The following is a 15,387-nucleotide window of genomic DNA, read 5'->3' as shown; positions in this document are numbered from 1 at the left end:
CAAACAAAGAAACAAAAAATTCCTTATGAGAAAGAGGGAATCTCTTCCATTTTGGGGACACACACACACCCTGAACAAACATACAGCATCTGTGTGCTTGCATGGCAGTCTCACGTGGGCTCAGCCCATGAAACACAGTGAAGATTTCAGGCATCCAAACCATGCAGCACCAGATCATCTGATGGAAATGCAGTTTTGAAGTACAGCGAAATATCTGAGGTCAGCTCAGCAAGTTAAACGTTTACTTGGAAATCTGTGAGCACTTCATTTTTACCATGTCCCAGTTTTACAGACTTTCCTTCATTCTATGCCTAATTATATTTTAAAATCATTCTTACTTTCTCTCCTGTTTGGACACACTTATTTTCTCTCTTGATTTGCAGAATGGAACAGAGGAGCAGAGCAGGACAGCTTCAGTCCAGTCTTCCTGAAGAAAATCTTGCAGATGTTGCTTTGGTCTTCGGAGGAAAAAGCTCTGTACATTTACCACTTTTCTATTTAACAGGAGCACACAACATGGATTCATTTTAAGCCACTTTTTTGTGCACATATGCTTCTCCTGCAGGAAAAGCTATAAAAGTTTAGTCACAGCCTCATGCATCACTGGCCTGATCCATCTTACACTGAAATCAGTGGGAATATCTCCACAAAACAGGAGCCACGCACCCAACAGTTCTCCTCTAAACAGGCTAAAAATAACAGATACCTTGTATGAAACTGGATATAAACAGAAACCAGACAATACATCGCTGTAAAAAATAACAGCAAGAGAAGAAAATGCGGATTCAAGTCAAGCTCCACATTTATAAACTACAGAGGTAAAAGATCTAGCAGCTGTGCAGAAACAAATGGGTGTGATTGACTGCTTTGTTCCATTTGCAGATAAACTTTGCGATTGCAGCTTCAGCTAAATAATAATGCAGGGATACTTAGCTGTGAGCACAAAGGGAACAATAAACCGGCAAAACACCAAAGTTACAATGCACAATAGAAGATGGAAGCTGCTGCAGCAGGGCTTTGCCTCCTTCACTTGGCAGTGCTGTGAAATTGGCATAATGATGTAGAAAATAATGAATACATAACTAGAACTATGTCAGAATAATCAAGGAGGGAAAAGCCATGGGTTTGCTATCAGTCTCTCTCACTACTAATTGCTGATTTTGATAGCTTTGCGTTTCTTAGCAGGCAGCACAGGGAAGGGGAGAGGGAAATGTTTTATTCAGTTCTCAGTAAATGTACTGCAGCTTTGTACTGACACGGCTCTCTCAGGACAAAAGCACTCCACTGTGCCATCAAGAAACTGAACTTGTAGTCCTGCCTTGTCTAAAAAAAAAAAGCAAAAAGGCATGTGAGATGCCCCTTCTCTCAGTCAAATGACACATTAGCTGCTGTCACTGTTGTCAGGTTTGAGTTACAACGATAACATTACAGCTAGTACAGCCTGCAGTCAAACCAAGCAGCATCAGAGGGAGCCTGCCACAAAGGTGCAGTCACAACCTGATCTGCCTAGTGAGAGGAATAATGTTTTTTGCAAGAGATACTTCCCAACAAGCAGTGATCCTAGGAAACTGCCCTGAGAAACACCTGTCTCTTTCTGACCTGGCATCTTTTTATTCTACAGGTACAATAAATCAACCTTCACATTCACAGCTGATAGCAGTATTTTTCCTCATCACACTGAGATCATACCAGGCTTTCTCTGTCATACTCAGCCCATAACAAGCCATATCCATCATGATATGTTTTGACACAGTCTCTTGTGGGAGGTTTCCACCTCCTCATGCTGCAACCCAGCTTTGCCCATATGGCTGAAATGCGTGAGAGCTGCAATAGAGAAATTAGCACGTGGCATAGAATATTGCCCTCACAAGGCTTTATTTCTGCCCAAATAAAGCCTAGCTTTGTCCCAACAGGATTATTATCCTGCCAAGCTATTATTGTTGTGAATAGTCTCAATTGAAGACAAACCATTTTAGTTTTCATAGCATCATACAACTGCACAGTCAGAAAAGACCTTAAGACCATCGAGTCCAACCACAATCTAACATCTCCATGTACATGATGGTTAGATCAGATCCCTAAGCAGCTCGTCCAAACATATTTTAAATACCTTCAGGGAAGGCAACTCCATCATTTCCCTGGGCAGCCTGTTTCAGAGTCTGATGACCCTTTTGGTTAAGAAATGTTTCCTAATATCTAATCTAAACCTCCCCTGGTGCAGCATGCAATTTTCTGCACTTTCTACCAGTTCTTCTAGACTGTTCAAACCAACATGAATAGGTCTTCGATTTCTTCCCCTTCTGACAGGAGATGCACCATATCATGTTTGTTTGCCAACAAACCTGAGCTTGCACTTGGGTTTCTGTGCCCCTGGCAAACAGCTGCCCATGTTCCATTACGGAGCCTATGGGTACACTGAATAGGCAGGGACCAACCTCACCTCTCAGCATCAAAATGAGCTGCAACAGCAACAGCATCTCATCAGAGAAGCTGTCCCACCAAAGCTCATTAAGGGAAAACAAGAAGTGCTGGGAAAGGAGCTTGTCATCATTAATAATGTCAGACCCTTTTCTGCCTTGTCTTTTCATGTTAAAAATTTTTCAGAATAACAGGAAGGAGACACACCTGACAGGTCCTGTAGTACCTTTGATATCCTGATCAAACTCAGCACCTACTGCTTTATCTCTAGAGTAAATGATCTTTGGAGCTCACACACACATCATGTATTAGCATATGTAGCTTTTTAATGTCTATTTAATATGTATGATTCTGTTTAGTTCTGGATGGATACACAGCTCCCTACACCTCATCCTGTTTTGATATCCAAGGAGATTCCCAGGCAAATTGCTCCGTGGCTGGCCTCAAGGATGGTACTTTTCTGCACTGCAATGACTCTGAACAGCGACTCAGCCTACCAAAGCATGAGGTGACTCCTGCTAGCCAGTTACACAGGCAGTTTCTTTTTCCTTTTCCCTTCCAACAGATAAATTAACAAGCATATAAATCAGAGAAGTTTTCTTTTGAATGTACTGACAGAACATCCACACACCGTGGCAAGAATTTATATTTGGGTAACTGTCTCAGGAGCTTCAAGATGCTTTGTCTCTCTCAAAAATGAGGTTCCCAGTGGATACCGAAATGGTTAGAGTCATGTACAACTCACCCCTAAACACAGCTCTCTGTGTTATTTCCCCAGCTCACATCTCCAGGGCATCCTGAGAAGTACCAAGCTCCTGAAGGGTTTGCCAGTGTGCCTCCTACCTTTAAGACTTTTACCCCAGACTCCCTCTGGGCCACGACCTCTCTCATAATGACTGGATGTGAAAGTATGAGGACCTGCTGCATGTGCCACACCAGCTGCAAACACCAGACTGAAGGGCTGGCTGGAAACATGCCTAGACCAGCCTGCAGCATGTTTCTGAGGTCTTCAGGGAAAATGTGACACACTTGTGTTAGCACTTCTATCAGGTGCCACTAGCTGTGGAGACAACAGCCACCTTCCCTCACTGGGACACCTAAACTCATCCTGACACACTGCTGCACATCCCACTGCTCTACAGACTTCAGCTGCTGCGCAAAGTACTAAAGAGAATGTTGTCATATTCCCAGTACTTGTGCTGCAGATGTAAGGAAAGGTGGAAATAGGACTTCCTTGTTTTAGTAAGCACACCTAGCAGCCTTGAAAGGTGCCTGCCCAACAGGCTGCAGCACCCATCCCTCTACAGAGTATGTGTAGTTCAGTATTTACAAGATGTCTTTGCAGCTTCAGCAGGTGGTGTCTGCTCCCACCAGACACTTGCAAGAGATGTAGCTACTGATTTTCTAGCGCAGTAGCCTGACTTAGACCAAGTTTCACTAAGTCACCAGAGGCCACACATTTCCTCAACTTCGCTACTGCAGCTATTAAAATGTGCTACCTAAGGTGATGTTTTCCCTTGATGCAGAGATTTTCAAAGGGAACTCATCCGAAATCTCCTCCCAAATCCAAACCAGCACCAGGCACACTAACAAGGCTTAATTCAAAACCTAAGAGCTGCCTATGGCATTCCTCAGGAGCTGGCAGCCCCAGCTGCCCCGCACACTCCTGTCCTCCAGCCATCTCGCCTCTGTTGCTCTTTAACTACCAAGAGGTCGTTATTTCAGATGCTAAATCTCCAGAAGTCTCAAACACAGCAAAATTGTCTCCCCATCTTGCTTATATTACAAAACAAATTAGAGATATTGAAGTCAAGTGTGCTAATCCTGTAATTATCATGGTAATAATGAGGCAGTTTAACGATCTTGCTAATTGTCTGTTCAGTGAGACTGGATCAGAAAACATTCCTTACCCCATCCACCCTTTTAGTTCTGCTTAAATCAGATGTGCTCTGTAAGTGAAGAGTTGTAATCACGTTTCACCACCCTATCACCAAGCTACTGCTTAAAAATAGCTGCAGGTCTACCCAAAGGCCAAGTACTACATTGTAAGCAAAGCCTATGTGCCACAGCCAGTAGTTGTCCAGCTATATATTAATTCAGACAAGACTGCCAGAGGAAGTAAAAAGAGAAATAATGTATCTCCACAAGGACTAAAATTTTGCTTACAGATTGCTTGCTAAGACTCTTCAAATTATCAGCTGCAATAAGCTACCTGCAAGATCTATTTGCCCTATTGGCCCTAATAAACTCCCTCTTGTGTTTAGTCTCTTCAGCTGCAAAGCTCCATCCAGGTACTGCCCCAGAAAACACCTGCAATGCCCCAGGAAATTTCCAACTCAAACTGGCACTCACCCTTGGAGTAATTCAGGAAGCCCTACGTGGCTCAGACACTCATCAAAATGATCTTGAAAAACTAAAATAATGAAGAACTAGTACACAAATAAGGTATTATTAGCTCCTGCAAAGAATATACTTCCAGCACATCAGCTTCTCTGCAGGAGTTTTCACACATACACTAATCCTGAAGTAGGCTGAAAGTCATTTACAGCACCAAAACTGTGATTTACCCCATTTTTGCTATGGAAGAGCTGAAACAGACATGTTTTCTCTGCCAGTGCTTCTTCAAAGCCCCACACCTCATCTCTGTGGCACTCTCGGTTACAAAAGGGTAAACTAAGTATAACTATAACAGGGAAAATTTACCAAGCAGCTCAATGTGGAATTCCCATTCAGAGGCTGACATCTGTGTTCCCCACAGAAATGACTGCACGAGAAGTGAAAAAGAGTGAAACATGTCTGTGCACTTATCCAAATAAACACCTCTGAGCTACTGAGGCAAGTGGCAGAACTTCCTCCTGCTACAGCCATCTCTCTGAGGAGGAGGAATCTCTACGTGGCACACCAAAGCAAAGGTGGCCCTGTCACCAAACCTGGTAACTACAACACTATGAGCAGCCATCCAAAGCCCAGAGACCAGATTAAAATTGAGGTTAAACAAGTGAAGCTCCACCGGCCAGAAAACAGAGTGATTTACATCAGGCTAGGACCCAGCCAACTCTGCATCATGCTACATAGGCATACATGCCAACAGAACAGGCTAAAGCATCCACCAATGCACAGAAGAGACAAAAATCAGCAGCTATCTCTTACTGCAACCATATTGTAACGCTTAGTACCTACCAGAAATTGTTTCAAATACATTTGATACGCTACAGAAGTAATGAATAGCAATTAGAATTAATCATTGCAAATTTCAGTGCAATTAACAGCAGTCTTTAGCATGCCAATTATTTATGAACACAGAAGTGATGTACTGGATCAGCCCAAAGATTTAGCTAACCCACTCTCCCATTTCCAATAACCGACAGCAGCAAATGCCTAGCAATGTGCACGCAAGAGCAAGGCAGCATCACATGACACTTTCCTGGACTATTCCTCCAGTCTCCAACTACTCAGAGCTCAGGAATTTCCCAAGTCAGACACCTTCCAGACATTCAATAAGCCAAAGCAGGTCTCTCAGCAGAATAGCCTTTGAATCTGCACAAGCTGTGACTCCTGTCCGAAGATGCCTCAGGACAAAAAGATAAGGACCTTTTTTTAAGCAGAGTCTGTTGCAACAGGACAAGGGTTGATGGTTCTAAGCTAAAAAAGGAGATTTAGACTCACCTAAGAAATGTTTACAATTGGTGTGGTGAGGCACTGGTCCACATTGACCAGAGAGATGGTAGATGCCTCATCCCTTGTAGAATCATAGAATCAACCAGGTTAGAAGAGACCTCAAAGATCATCCAGTCCAACCTATCCCCCAGCCCTATAAATATTAGACAGTTTCTGCTGACCATAGAAGGCACTAGCTGTTGACCACAGAAGGCACCAGCTCAGGTTTGGGGCTCTAAACCACCTAATCTAGTTAAAGATGTCTCAGTTCACTGCAGGAGGGTTGGACTAGATGACCTTTAAATGTCCCTTCCAACCCAAACCATTCTGACTTATCACCACTGACACAGCTGCACATCTGAGCAGCTGTCACCCAGCAGCACCCACACTTTCTGCTTTTGCTCTGCAGAACATCACTGCCTGTGCCTCAAAAGCCAAACCACAGAGGTTACAGGATTTTCTGATGTAGCACTATTTCCTTACTTTTCTGAGACACAATTCTTCCCTCAGCATCACAGCATGATCATGAAACAATAGAGGACTGGAACACTGCATTCACCAAGAGCTGAGTGTGGACAGTTTGCAGGAAAAAAGGACTCACAAGCGAGACTACTTTCACAATAGCCAGATAATGAAACTACCACAATTTAATGGCTTCCCATAGCTTTAAAGAAATACTTTTCACTGCAATGTTTGGCCATGAGTGCCAAAGGATACAACCAAGAGACAGCTTTTTGATACTCACTGGATTTCATTAAACTGACTAACAGAGATTAAAAAATTAAGTAACAAGCTTATTGCGACTCAAGTTCTCTTCCAAGTTCTCTCAGCTCTTCTATGAAACTGTATTATCTCTTCCCAGAAACCTTCCTTCACTGAGCAGTACATAAAGCAAGAACAGCAGGAAGCAGGTCAGCTAAGTGCCTCGTGAAAGGCCATCAGTTCTGCTCCTTGTCTCACAGTGAGCAGAGAAAGGATGGAGCATATATGTCAGGCAACACCCAGGAATGAACATATATTTACCAGCAACGGGGGGAAATATTCCCTTGAGGGCAACAGGAAAAATCAAGTAGTGCAATCTATTAAATGAGTCTGTGTCTTATCATGTTTCAGACAGAGTGGAAACAGTGGAGTGAAAGCAGTAGGTGGAATCACTGGCGAGATGAGAAAAAAGCTCATCCATAGGGAGATGGGTAAAAAACCCAAGGGGATGAGGCTGAGCTCATTTGCCGCACACCCCTGACAGCAGAGACACAGGGGGTCAAATTGCAGTTCACTCAAGTCAAAGGAAAGTTATTGAATAACTTTAGACAGGTTTTGACTTCAACTCCAAAAGCCCTTCCCACTCAGCTGTGCAGCATTCCCCTTGCAGATCGGCCATTGTACCTGAAGAAGGTAGCCTAGTGTGAAATGTAAAATAAAATACATATTGATTTCCAGACTCACATTACAGCAGGGAAAGCACGTCAGAGGATATTTTGTTGTTGGGGGGGAGGCAGGGTTTGGTCTTGTCCTTTTTTTTTTTTTAACAATTTTACAAGAACCACAGCTCCAAAACAAGCTGCTGCATGCCAAGTGGCAGACTCAATATTACATTTAATATATAACAATTGTTTCTCTTTGTGCCTTCGAAATTATAAGCTTCTTGATTACAAAGCCCCAGCCTCAGAAAAACTCCAATTAAGAAGTATGTTGCTGCCAGTCAGAGAAGAGCAGCAGCTGGATTGTTATCAGCATTGCATGATCTGCATCAATATATCAGCACTGCAAATTGATTTGTGTATCAGAGATATGCAACTGCTGGAGCCAGTAGCAGTTGGGCTCTTCTCCCTAATTACAAGCAAAAAGAAGGGAGCAAATTGCCTCAGGCTGTACCAGAGGAGGTGTAGGTTGGACATTAAGAATGATTTCTTCCCCAATCAGGCTGTACCAGAGGAGGTGTAGGTTGGACATTAAGAATGATTTCTTCCCCAAAAAGGTGGTCAAGCCCAGGCCAGTGACAGAGTCAATTCCTGAAGAGGTTTCAAAGTCATGAAACATGCAATGCTGACCTGGCAATGTTGAGACAATGACATGGGAGGTCTTTTGCAACCTTTATGATCCTACATTTCTAAATACCCCGTTTGTTCTCTTGAACCATTTTAGCTTGCTTATTAACTCAGTACCTTTCAAAACATCTCAAAAGCAAAATCTAACCAGCTGCCCTCATGTTTTTCAGTAACTGCTGAATTATTTCCCAGAACAGAAATGCTGGATACATTAAATCACCAGGAGACTTTTTTCACTCTAAATGTGATCTCTTTGCAGGGTGGTTGAACTAAATGACCTTTAAAGAGTCCACAAATCTCAGATATTTGGGGCCAAATACAGCAGAAATTGCTAGCTATTCCTAAGCTTTAATGTGCCTCCAAACAGTGTCTTTATCAAAATCAGCAACTGGTGAAAAGTCTGGGGTAAAAACTTTGCAAAGCTGAATTGAAGTCAAACCAAATATTTATTATGAGATTGTTCTGCAGCCCCCCTCAACCTCCTCCCTGGCTTTCCCCAGTAAACCACTTGGGTTCCCCACATACTGCACCAGGCCAGATCTCAACAGCATAGATCAGAGTACACAGCTGTGTTTATGAGAAAGAGAAAGTAATAAAGGAGAAATTATGAGTAGAAATTGAATCTGCAAGATGAATTCTCAGCAATAGATTAACATATGCTGCATTTGCAACAACAACAAAACAACACCACTTTAACTCTAGCTTATATTAAAGATTGAAATTGCTGAGTTTTCCTCAATGTTCTGCATGCCTTGTCGTATTGTAAGCCCGCATATTTCATTAGCTGCATATATCCATATCTCTCTAATAACTTTCAAACTCCTGGACTCCTGTCATTTGGACACATATTTGAAGAGACGCTTGAGACTTACAAAAGAAAGGGGGGAAAATCCCCCAAAAACAATACTAAAAGCAATGTGCTTTCCCTTCTGTTGTCAGTGGAAACTTTCCTTTAAGCTGCATAATTGAAAAGCAATGCAGTAGCAGAAAATATTACATGAGATGACGAACATTTCAGTGACAGACTCACAGCCCTCAACCCAAAACATAATGCATTGTTTAGCACAGATAATTGCAGGCTTTCCATCCCATTGTAATCCTTTTGTTGCTTTTTAAACAAACTTTCTGTCCTGATTTTAGAGACAAGAAATAAGAAAAAATCATTTGCATTCTCTTCTGAAGAATATTCATTATCTGGGGTAAGAGAGAGAATAAACTGGAGCTTCTGCAGCATACACTGCCCTGCCCACAGTAGCGACCCTTTGCAAGATAAGAGACAAGCCCATGACCCATCACAATACAATTTCTTCCTTTAGCTTCTAGGAAGCTGTAACTAAGCTCTAAGCTTCTCTGTTTATACACCTTTGCTTTGAATTAATTTTCTTCCTTATTTTAATATTTTCCTACAAAGTCAAACCTTTTTTTTTTTTTTTTGCAAACCAGGCTGCCAGGAGGTGATTCTGTTGCAGATCTATCCCCTAGAACAAAAACCAATTTAAATGGCATTTTTTTTTAGATTAAGAGGCAGCATTTTCTGGTAAGATTTTTTTTTCCTCCTGTCTGGACTGCTCTGAAGAGCAGTCAGTCTGAATAACATCTGAACTGTAGAAAAATCTATCAGAAGGTCACAAACGTAATTTTGACACCAGTCTTAAAGCCTAATTCAGCCAAAGACATTCAAGGGAGAAACCAAACACCAAAACCACTTAATGGTGAATAGCCAGAGAGATTTTTAGCAACCCAAAGGCAGGAGTGCAGCTAATTTCATGGACATCAATGTTGATGACTATTCTTACTTTCATTTTTACCACAGCAATGATACTCATAAGAAGAATTTAGTATCTAAGTGCAGTATCAGAGACACAAGCAATAAAACAAGTGAAGGGAAGGAAGGTGGTAGAGGGCTGCACTGTGTGCATGTTAGTTGCCAGATGATCACCGAGGTGGTGGCTGATGTTAGAGCCATGATGATACCTGAGGAAGAAAATGTCAGAAAATAAGCATAAACCATGAGCAAGAAGTTGCCACAGTAGACAATCCAGACCCCAGTACTGAGAAGCAGACAAGTGAGCAATGCCTCAGCAACATGGAAAATACCCAGGTCTTGCCAAGGCAGCAGTTGCAGTGGGGTCTCAAGGGCTGGTCAGTCTCAGGGCATCTTCTGAGGAGAAGCTGAAGGACCTGGATCAAGGGGCCAGGTCATCTGCTGCCAACTTCCCCACTCTGTGCACTTCCTTCACTCACCCAGAAGGCAGAAGGTTTGCCAATTATGAAGCAGCCATTCCTATGAATGCTTGCTAATTGCTAGTGATGGTTTTCAGTCAGGACAAAAGCTCAAAAGATCTGCATTCCTCATGACAGAATTAACCAGGAAAAAAGTAGCAGTCTGTAGCAGTCACAAGTGTGTGGTTTGATGCCAGCCGTGGTCTAATGGCCATAGTGGTGTTAGGTCAGTGGCTGGACTCAGTGATGTTTGAGATCTTTTCCAACCAAAACAATTCTATGATTCTAAGACTGTGTTCACTTAGTCATACATAAGCTTTGTCTCCTGTGGTATCTTCCCAACAGGTAAAAGAGGCAATCCACAGAAATATGTGATCTCTCTTAAGAAGATAGAAATTAACATACAAGATCTTGTTCCTTATGCAATTATCCACACCCTGAGGATTTCCACGTGTGACTGATACAAATAACCTCATGAAAGTCAGTTGGACTGCTAATGCTCACCTGCTACTGCTGAATTCAAGCTGACTGCTTAGCATCACTTGATATCAGCTTCCCCTTAGTGTGGCCCAGTTTGAACTTTGCAAGTATGCTTAATGAAAACTCAGCTGCCCTCCAAGGAGGCACTCCTGCGCTGGCTTAGCTACATTTGCAAATAGAAGGAACAGCTAACACAGAAAAACTTGTGCAACATCAGCTCGGTTTGCCAACAGCACTCAGATCTTGCTCTTTCAAGGTACCTTCTATAACAAGATTCTCAAAGCAGTTTTTAGAACACTTGGTTCAATTAGCATCTGCTAGCTACAATGCAACACAGGCATGATACAGTCTAGCAGCTCTGAAGATTCAGTAAGACAATACAGATAACCATCCTCGGTGTTAAATGAAGAACACAGGGTTTTCAAACTACAGACACCTGTTATTTGCTCTCAGAGAACTAACAGCAAACTACCAGAAACAAGAAACGCCATTCTCATCAGTTGGTTTCAATTTAATACCATCAGCAAAGCAGACAAAACAAACTGTGGTAAGATTTCACTGTCCCAAAGTCCAGCGGGGAAGAAAGCCAGGCAATACAGCAAAACCTGGATCCAATCTTAACTTGCCCAAGGTGTAGGGATATTTGAAGGACAGCTCAGAGGAAGAGAGAGGACATTAAGTGGCTCAGCCACTGATGTGACACTAAGTAGGACAGTGCAAGGTCTAAAGTGAATTGTAATACAGTCTTGGTCTCCACAGAAATTGCAGAAGTAGAAGGATAAAACTCAAACCTTTGTGCTTCAAAGGCATGAAACTCCTGCTGCTGAAATGAAAGTGGGACAGTCCTGGAGCTCTTAGCAGTACCTGATCCAGCAAATTTTTCAAAAGACAGAAAAGCATAGAAAACAGGACCACAGAAGCACAAGAGGGTTTGAAGTCCCAGCTTTACAGAATTCAATATTAATCAAGTTAAGGTTGAGCTTGCTATTAGAGAGTATTGCTTTCAAGTTGTTTCCAGTAGTTTATTTATTAATTTGGGGCTTTTTTAACATTTTATGTACAAAATGAGAAATTGATTTTAGAGTTCTGAACCATACTGTGTCCTACTTTACTAACCACCTCCACCGAGCTACACATAGGCAAAACTTATGTGCTCTCCAGACTGAAGCCATTAGTTGAAAATGTCCACTATGCTTTTATCAATAAACACCAATAGTGCACTCTGCATTCCTGACAAAAAGATTGTCTATAATTCTAACTTGCATCCTTCTGCCCGTGACCCCTAGGGAACAGTCCTGCCACCAGTAACACCATCACACAGAGCAGCCCTGTCTGTAAGCCTTTCCTTAGGGCTTACTGTGCATCAGAGACAAGCAGACACTGCCCTCTGACACCTACAGTCTCACACACTCGACAATTCCCGAAAAGGAGTCTGAATTATCACTCACACATTTGTATGGCTGAAATAACAAGACGAGCAGGGTCACGAACCAACCATTCCAGCTTCTCCCTTATTATGAATGGGTTGCAAACATTTCTACTTGCTGTATCAGGATGAATTTGGAAGTCATGAGTGAGCAAAGTAATTCCCACTGCAGATGGATAAACCCTCCCTTCTCTATCTGTTGCAGCTGTAAGAAGATGTATGTGGAGAAATAAAGTTGATCAAGGTGGAATAATATTTAGAACAGGATGTCAGCTTCAGCCACAAGTAGATTTGCTTGTGGAAGCAGCTGTTCCATCCACTAGAGTTTCCTAATAAAGTGTTATGAAGATTGACACCTTGGAAGTAATTAAGTATCAGGTATTTTTAGGAAATGACTGCAGCAATAACAGGAGACATGCTCATTTTCAGAATGAGGAATTATCTGTAGCTCCCATTTCTGTGCTCCTTTCAATAATTCCACATAGTTTTCACACCAATGATTACTTTTGATTACTCCAGCTTTTCAACTTCCCAAACAAACTAATAAGACTGAACAAACTGTTTGTAGCCTGGGGGGAACCCCACTGCTTTAACTTTAGCAGGTTATATGGAACGTTCTGGGGAAAGGAGCATGCAGAAGGCAGGACGACACTGCACTGATGAACAGCAGGAGATCCACATGGAAAGCAAACACCTTTAAGTCAAGACCCTGTGTACAAGGTCAGGAAAAACAGCGCAGCTAGAAAAGTAGCCATAGAATAATAGAGTTAAGAACTGTTTTGGTTGAAAAAGACCTTTAAGATCAAGTCCAACCATTATCTAAGTCCACCAAGTCTGGTGTTAAACCACATCCCTCAGCACCACATAAGATAGTGGTTTCTTGTTAACAGGCATGCTCACACATTTGTTAGGATACTCAGACATTGTAAGAAAATTTTCCCTCCTCTTCACAGTCAATTAGTGCCAACGGCTCTTGGACCACCATCCAAACCAAGCTCCCCATCTTTTCCCCTCCACCAACTTCTCTTGGATTTCAGACTAGCTCTTCCTGGATATCCATTCACCCAGCTGCATTTACAGGATGAGCCATCAAGCAAACCAGCCTTCACCCATACTTATTTTCACCAACAGCAACCAGCAGCAATCTTAGAGAATCATTAAAACTGGAAATGAACTCTAAGATCATCCAGTCCAACTATTAACCCAACACTGTCAGGCCCACTAAACCATATCCCAAAATGCCATGTCTACAAGTGTTTTGAACATCTCCACACCTCCCTGGGCAGCCTCTTCTAATCTCTTTTGGAGCCATGTGATTACAACTGCACACAGAGCCAAATTCAGGCTCCTGCTACTTCCAAACAGCATTTCAACTGGAAAAGAACACAGACCCCAAGCCTCACAGAGACACATTTGTTATTTTTGCTATAAACTGCCTGGCTAAATAACAACAGGCTTTCTGTTGGGTGATTGCAATAGGATCTCAAAAAATGCATGGGGAGGTCACTTTAGGAAAGTTTAGCTGTGGTCACACTGCAGAGGAGTGTCTATCCTGAAGTTATTTTTAAGAGAAGAGTGACCAAGAAAGACTTCAGTGCTGACCCCCTTCCTGCCTGGTGTCTCAAGTCCAGAAGTTATCCTAACAGTAGCATCCTGCATCCACCACTCAAAGGAAGGGTTCCAGAGCCACCAGGTTAGGAAATGCCATCATTTGGACCCTGCCAGAACAAGAGTAGCTGCACCCAGAGAAACTGCCCTGCCATTTTAAAAAACATTACTGAGAATTAGGAAGCAAATTAAATTTAAAAAAAAAAAATACTACTACTCATCACTTGGACAAGACATCCAAAGCTTTAAAAAGGCTACTAAATGGAAAAGAAAAAAAAAAATCTAAGGAAAAAAAAACAGTCTGGTTTTAAAAGTACCTGAGAGTGGCTTTGGTCTTTGTATTTTCAGTAAAATCTGGAGGTTTGTTTTGTATTATAAATGTCAAGTTATAAATACACTTTGAACTGAAGACACATTTTTTAACTTTTCAAAATAGAAAATTCACTAAAACTAAGCTTTTCCCCTTAACAACAGCCCTGGCTTTGACAGAAAAATGTCACCATGAAACATACCCATGAGCTCCATTCTGAATTGTGGGGGCTGTAGTGACAGGATATTCCAAATCCAGGCTTCTCAAAACATTTCCCCACCTGGAACTCCCAGACATTCTTTTTCAGGAGCATGGTCAGCTCATTAATGTCGTTTACAGGATTCTCAGCTGCTGTCCTTCTCAGCTCAGACTCCTTTTCATGCAAAGATGGCACTATCTGTGTTTGAGATAGATAGATATAGTTAGATGAATTCCCACTTTGTCTTCATTTCCTCCCATCATGCCAAAGAGAAAGATCTAGCCTATGCACTCCCTCTGCCCGGCCCCATTAACATTTGGTTACAATAGGCACCAAAGGAGAGGGGAACAGCTCCTCATTTATTTTAAAGCGTTTCCTGGTTTGCTTTGAAAATGCACCATCTGTGCTTCCACCAGAACATGTTAATGAAACGCACTTCTTGATATTTTTAAGGCACAAAAGTGATTCTAAACACACCAGCTGCAGCTGTGAGTGGGCTCACACTCATGGGAAGCTGGAGTGGGGTGAGATGGTGACAGCATAACCAGCTACCAACCTTCTGCCAGGAACAGCTCATCTCCATGGCTGCCAGGAGCTTTCTAGAGAAGGTAGTGCAAAACACACCAGCAACATCCAGTCTCTCTTCCAATTAGGACATAATGAGGCCAAGGAGATTTTAGTATCCACGGATTTCAAGTAATGGTTGGATTCAAGCAGCTGGAATTGAGACATGCTCTCACAGATGGTTCTTTTGTTTGTTTTAACCAGCAGACTTTGGGATAAACATTTCTTCAGGATCCCAAGGCTCTAATAAAGTTGCATTTCCCTCCAGCTCTTTTTTATTTGCATTGCTACATGAGGTACCTTGACACCTGCAAGACAAGACAGAAGGGCTTACAAAGAGGATCAAAGTGCAGGATTAGGGCACAAGTTGACTCTTCAGATAAACATACAAAACCTGCAACTAAACTGTGCTTTGGAGAGGAATTTGAAATTTTATTAAATCTCTGTTTGGTGC

At 42.2% G+C, this 15,387-nt stretch overlaps 1 long non-coding RNA gene across 1 annotated transcript; it reads right to left on the bottom strand.

Annotated features, from left to right (window-relative positions):
• Positions 1–384: 384 nt before the first annotated feature.
• On the bottom strand, positions 385–15,179 carry LOC135183701 (uncharacterized). Its single transcript, XR_010305666.1, has 3 exons — positions 14,926–15,179; positions 14,373–14,567; positions 385–494 (listed from the first exon to the last, which is right to left on the bottom strand). It is a non-coding gene; the product is annotated as an uncharacterized LOC135183701 (long non-coding RNA).
• Between the last annotated feature and the right edge of the window lie 208 nt (positions 15,180–15,387).

This window comes from Pogoniulus pusillus, chromosome 19 (genome assembly GCF_015220805.1).
Source record: "Pogoniulus pusillus isolate bPogPus1 chromosome 19, bPogPus1.pri, whole genome shotgun sequence".
Lineage (NCBI taxonomy): Eukaryota > Metazoa > Chordata > Aves > Piciformes > Lybiidae > Pogoniulus > Pogoniulus pusillus.
The sequence above is the reverse complement of the archived record's forward strand: the minus strand, read 5'-3'. Positions and strand labels throughout refer to the sequence as shown.